Raw genomic sequence first — 6,000 nt, forward strand, 5'->3', positions numbered from 1 at the left:
CAAAAGATGGCTACTGGTGTACCTCTTGCAAAAAAGCTTATGAAGAAGGAAAGCTTCCCAATGCTATAATTGGTAAAAGTGGAGGAGCTTGGTTTGTCAGACCGATCAGCAAAGCCAATGCTGACAAACTACTTGAAAGGGCTTCAAAACACCAGGCCTCTGGAGTGCATCAACATGCAGAAAGCCTTATAAGCCCACTTTCAAAGCCAATTTTAGAAGCACTTCATGAGGCTGCTAAGAATGCTGGAGACACAACACAATTCATGTAAACAAATCTGGCTGTGGCATCCTACTTTCTATTTAAGCAACAGATACCACGCACTACAAACTGGAGGCCAATGTTAAGTGCATTATCACTTGTTCATCCTGAAGTGGAACACTGGTTCCGAACAAGACCAGCAAATGCTCACTATCTTTCTGCAAGAAACTCAGCTGACTGGCTAGAAGACTTCTACTTCTTTTTTATCATCACTAGTGGCTCGACCTGATCTTTGTATTCTGTTTCCTGGGATGAAAGAAGTAGGAATTCATCTCTTGTTACTCCCAGTCACAACAGCTACGGTTGAGCGTTCTTTTTCATCCTTGCATAGAATTGTGTGTTCTGAAAGACGTCGCCTTCTGCCTGATCATGTGAATGGACTAATGAGCTTATCAATTGAAGGAATGGAAGTACCGGACACACGAGAAACCACCGAAGATGAACACATTGCATTCAAGAAGTTCATCAAGAAGGCTTGAGTAGCCAACTTTAATTGGTGTGATTGATTTAAAAACATGAATTAAATCTAATAAAATGGTCATGAAACATTTTTTCAGTTTTTACTATGGTGCCATACAGCCCACCTTCATCCTCACAGCCTCACCCCTCATAGGCCCTGACACCTTCCCCTCCCCCCTAATTTCAATTCCTGGGGAAACCACTGCTCCATAACTAGTCCTAGCCTAAAACCAGAGGGCTTCTAGTCAGGGAGCAGATTACCATGGAGAGTGACATGGGGTTTCCGAATTCTTTCCCTTTCAATATTCACTTGATGCTTCATGACCCTCACCACCGCAGGCTGAAGGGAATGAAGTATGACACTTCACCTGCCCAAGAACAGTGGAAGCATTCACTGTATGATACCATTTCCTAGCCTGGTCACAAGGAAAAAATAGGAGTGAATCACAATGCCTAAGCCTGTGGAGAATAATAAGGGTTTATGTGGAAGAGGGTGGGGAGGCTAGGAAAAAGAAGTTTTCCACCAGGAAGAGGTAGAAAGGCCATTCTCTTTGGGGGACAAGAGCTTGTCCTTGGCTGCCTACCAAACCTTTCTGCTGATTACGGCAAGGCAGGAAACTCTGACGATCCCACCACCCCTACATTCCTTTTCTTACACTCATGGTTATTGATGCATCTGATCCTGCTCTGCCTCACCCTGCTGCTTCCCCCATGTAAAAACAAAAGCCAGGGCCCAGCTCCTCACAGATATTTAGACACATAACTTCCACTGACAATCTGGGCCCATGGAACTAGCCAGCTGTTCCCATCCTTCACCACATTTACTCTCTTTCATGTTGTTTTCCCTTCCCCAGGTCTTCCTCATTGGTGCCTTTTAGATAGTGAATCTCTGCAGCAGGGACTGTCTTATTTATATTTGTGCAGCCCCAAGCCCCACCGGAGTCTTTGGGCACTTGTCTAATCAATATTTTTTTATTGCCATTCCTAATAATACCAGTTAATAATAGCAAGGGAGATAAATTTGTACACATGCATTATAGTTCTGGCATTTAATAGCATGAAGAATGCCAAAGAATAAATTAGTCAAACAACAGTGGAAACAGCTGAGAAGCAAGTACTCTGCTGCTGGCTTTGGAATTGCTTTGACACAGGGTGGAATAACAATTGCAAGCATCACCATTTTGCTGATCTAAAGCACCTGTATGGGAGTTTCTTTAAAAAAAAAAAAAGGACTTTTTCTCCTTAGCTCAGATGAGCTGAGGACACTTTGTAGATGAAAGTTTCTGGGCCCTAAAATAACCCTTTGATCTGAATGAGAGAAAAGGCCACAGAAGCGGTGCTAGGGCTGGAGGCATTTGGGAGGCCTGCTGAGGTACATTAGTTCTCTCTCTGCTCCCTAAAGTTTGTAGCCTACATAATCATTATAAGATCCACGCCTTAGTCTTTCCTACCTCACTGAGGGACTGACAGAATGTGTTTTCAGCAAAGGAAGAATCTATGGATTTTACTAAAAAAAAAATTCCTTTTTATTCCAGTTTTTACTAGGAAATTGAAGATAGTCACCTACATTCTGTTCAGAGGAACAGCTTATCTGTTGAAGCAGATGAGTAATTCCTTCTAACGGACTTTAATCCTAAACCATTTAATCTTTCCACCTGTGCAGCTGAGTTACTGTATGTTTTTAACTATTGCTTTGTAAGAACAGCTGAGGATTGCCTCCTCTGAAACTAAATTCCTAGAAGTCAAACTTTTATAAGATTTATTTCTGATTCAAAATCATTATAATATCACCTTTCCAACAGTGTGCTTGGCACTACAATTTGACAGACCTGAAAATTAGCTGCAATTAATCTGATGCAGAATAAGACTGAGGCATTCTAGGATGGGTTGTGTTATTTTCAAGACATCATTCAACACAATAAAATGCTAAGTCTAAGAACACAAGTATCAAAGGGGTAGCCGTGTTAGTCTGGATCTGTAAAAGCAGCAAAGAATCCTGTGGCACCTTATAGACTAACAGTTGTTTTGGAGCATGAGCTTTCATGGGTGAATACCCACTTCGTCAGATGCATGTAGTGGAAATTTCCAGGGGCAGGTATATATATGCAGGCAAGCTAGAGATAATGAGGTAGTTCAATCAGGGAGGATGAGGCCCTGTTCTAGCAGTTGAGGTGTGAAAACCAAGGGAGGAGAAACTGGTTTTGTAATTGGCAAGCCATTCACAGTCTTTGTTTAATCCTGAGCTGATGGTGTCAAATTTGCAGATGAACTGAAGCTCAGCAGTTTCTCTTTGAAGTCTGGTCCTGAAGTTTTTTTGCTGCAGGATGGCCACCTTAAGGTCTGCTATAGTGTGGCCAGGGAGGTTGAAGTGTTTCTCTACAGGTTTTTGTACATTGCCATTCCTAATATCTGATTTGTGTCAGTTTATCCTTTTCTGTAGCGACTGTCCAGTTTGGCCGATGTACATAGCAGAGGGGCATTGCTGGCATATGATGGCGTATATTACATTGGTGGACGTGCAGGTGAATGAACCGGTGATGGTGTGGCTGATCTGGTTAGGTCCTGTGATGGTGTTGCTGGTGTAGATATGTGGGCAGAGTTGGCATCGAGGTTTGTTGCATGGATTGGTTCCTGAGCTAGAGTTCCTATGGTGCGGTGTGCAGTTACTGGTGAGAATATGTTTCAGGTTGGCAGGTTGTCTGTGGGCGAGGACTGGCCTGCCACCCAAGGCCTGTGAAAGTGTGGGATCATTGTCCAGGATGGGTTGTAGATCCCTGATGATGCGTTGGAGAGGTTTTAGCTGGGGACTGTATGTGATGGCCAGTGGAGTCCTGTTGGTTTCTTTCTTGGGTTTGTCTTGCAGTAGGAGGCTTCTGGGTACACGTCTGGCTCTGTTGATCTGTTTCCTTATTTCCTCGTTCGGGTATTGTAGTTTTGAGAATGCTTGGTGGAGATTTTGTAGGTGTTGGTCTCTGTCTGAGGGGTTAGAGCAGATGCGGTTGTACCTCAGTACTTGGCTGTGGACAATGGATCGTGTAATGTGCTCGGGATGGAAGCTGGAGGCATGAAGGTAGGCATAGCGGTCGGTAGGTTTTTGGTATAGGGTGGTGGTAATATGACCATCACTTATTTGCACCGTAGTGTCTAGGAAGTGGACCTCCCGTATAGGTGGTCCAGGCTGAGGTTGATGGTGGGGTGGAAGCCGTTGAAATCGTGGTGGAATTTTTCCAGAGTCTCCTTCCCATGGGTCCAGATGATGAAGATGTCATCAATGTAGCGTAGGTAGAGAAGGGGCGTAAGTGGACGAGAGCTGAGGAAGCCCAGGTCGGCCATAAAAATATTGGGATATTGTGGGGCCTTCGGTGGCCTTGGGTGGCAGGCCAGTCCTCGCTCACAGGCAACCTGCCAACCTGAAACATATTCTCACCAGTAACTGCACACCGCACCATAGGAACTCTAGCTCAGGAACCAATCCATGCAACAAACCTCGATGCCAACTCTGCCCACATATCTACACCAGCAACACCATCACAGGACCTAACCAGATCAGCCACACCATCACCGGTTCATTCACCTACACGTCCACCAATGTAATATACGCCGTCATATGCCAGCAATGCCCCTCTGCTATGTACATCGGCCAAACTGGACAGTCGCTACAGAAAAGGATAAACTGACACAAATCAGATATTAGGAATGGCAATATACAAAAACCTGTAGGAGAACACTTCAACCTCCCTGGCCACACTATAGCAGACCTTAAGGTGGCCATCCTGCAGCAAAAAAACTTCAGGACCAGACTTCAAAGAGAAACTGCTGAGCTTCAGTTCATCTGCAAATTTGACATCATCAGCTCAGGATTAAACAAAGACTGTGAATGGCTTGCCAATTACAAAACCAGTTTCTCCTCCCTTGGTTTTCACACCTCAACTGCTAGAACAGGGCCTCATTCTCTCTGATTGAACTACCTCATTATCTCTAGCTTGCCTGCATATATATACCTGCCCCTGGAAATTTCCACTACATGCATCTGACGAAGTGGGTATTCACCCACGAAAGCTCATGCTCCAAAACGTCTGTTAGTCTATAAGGTGCCACAGGATTCTTTGCTGCTTCTAAGAACACAGTTTCAGCTTCCCTCTCTCTTCAATCTACCCCGAACCACAATTTTCCATACTGAGTATTTGGTTAGTAGAGGATAGCCCTACACATCATTTCCAACGCTAGCTTCCTGAACAGGGACTTAAGAGCTGCAGATGAAAGATTCTTTGAATAGTGAAAATCTGGGGAGTCAATGACATTATTGCATAGAAACCACACTGACAGTTCCTGTGATGTATTTCCCCAGATACTTCTATGGTAATGACTTTGATTCAGCCTCTAAAAAGAATGTTCATACACCTTGGATTCTGTAGCTGCTGCAATGCAAGCAGTTCCTATTGGCCTTTCCAGGAGTTGCTCATATGCAGGGGGTGCACAATCAGGCCCAAGCAGATGAGAAAGGATGAAAAATGGAGAGGAGGGAGAGAGCAGTGCTGGAATTATGCCAGGATTGAGCACTCCTACACAGCTCACCAAGGAGCCCAGGTACTTTTCATGATGGCAGGTCTGGCTACATCACAGTGGATCCCTTGGAGCTGGCAGGCAAATTCCAATACTAGAGAAAATCATTGAAGTCATATGCCTCAAGCCTTTTGGCAAAAGTTCGGGAATGCAGAATCTTACCAGACAAGATTCATACAGTGACCTACTGAAAATAACTGTAGTTTGAGTCAAACACACCTTTTTCAACTTGCAAAACTCCTGCAGAAGGGCCACAAAATCACCAATCACTTGGAAAAGGCAGAACTGTTTGCACAAATAGCAGCCAGAAGAGAGGGAAACTGCAGTATTTGCTAGCCCTAGGCATTCAAAAGTCATGCGTCAGGCTCCCTAGAAATCATGAAATTGGCTTAAAAACATGACATTTTGAAATAATGGATTTTGCATTTTTTCTTGGTCTTCTAGATTTTGAACCATTAGAGGTTACATTTTCAATCTTTTATCTGCAACAAGGGCTAGAAACTTACATTAAAAAAAAAAACCAAGCAAGCAAGCTGTGATCCAGGTGTATTTATCCCAAGGTCTAGGGCTTTAAGAAAAAAACCCACCAAATATTGTGGATTACAATGAAAAAAACACAACAAAAAACAGCATTGTAAGAGTGTCAATATTGACTGCTTAAATTGGCCTGTAAACTAGTTCACTGCACACAGATCGATACTTACAGATCCAATCAGTGC

Source organism: Gopherus flavomarginatus, chromosome 3 (genome assembly GCF_025201925.1).
Source record: "Gopherus flavomarginatus isolate rGopFla2 chromosome 3, rGopFla2.mat.asm, whole genome shotgun sequence".
Classification (NCBI taxonomy): Eukaryota; Metazoa; Chordata; order Testudines; family Testudinidae; genus Gopherus; species Gopherus flavomarginatus.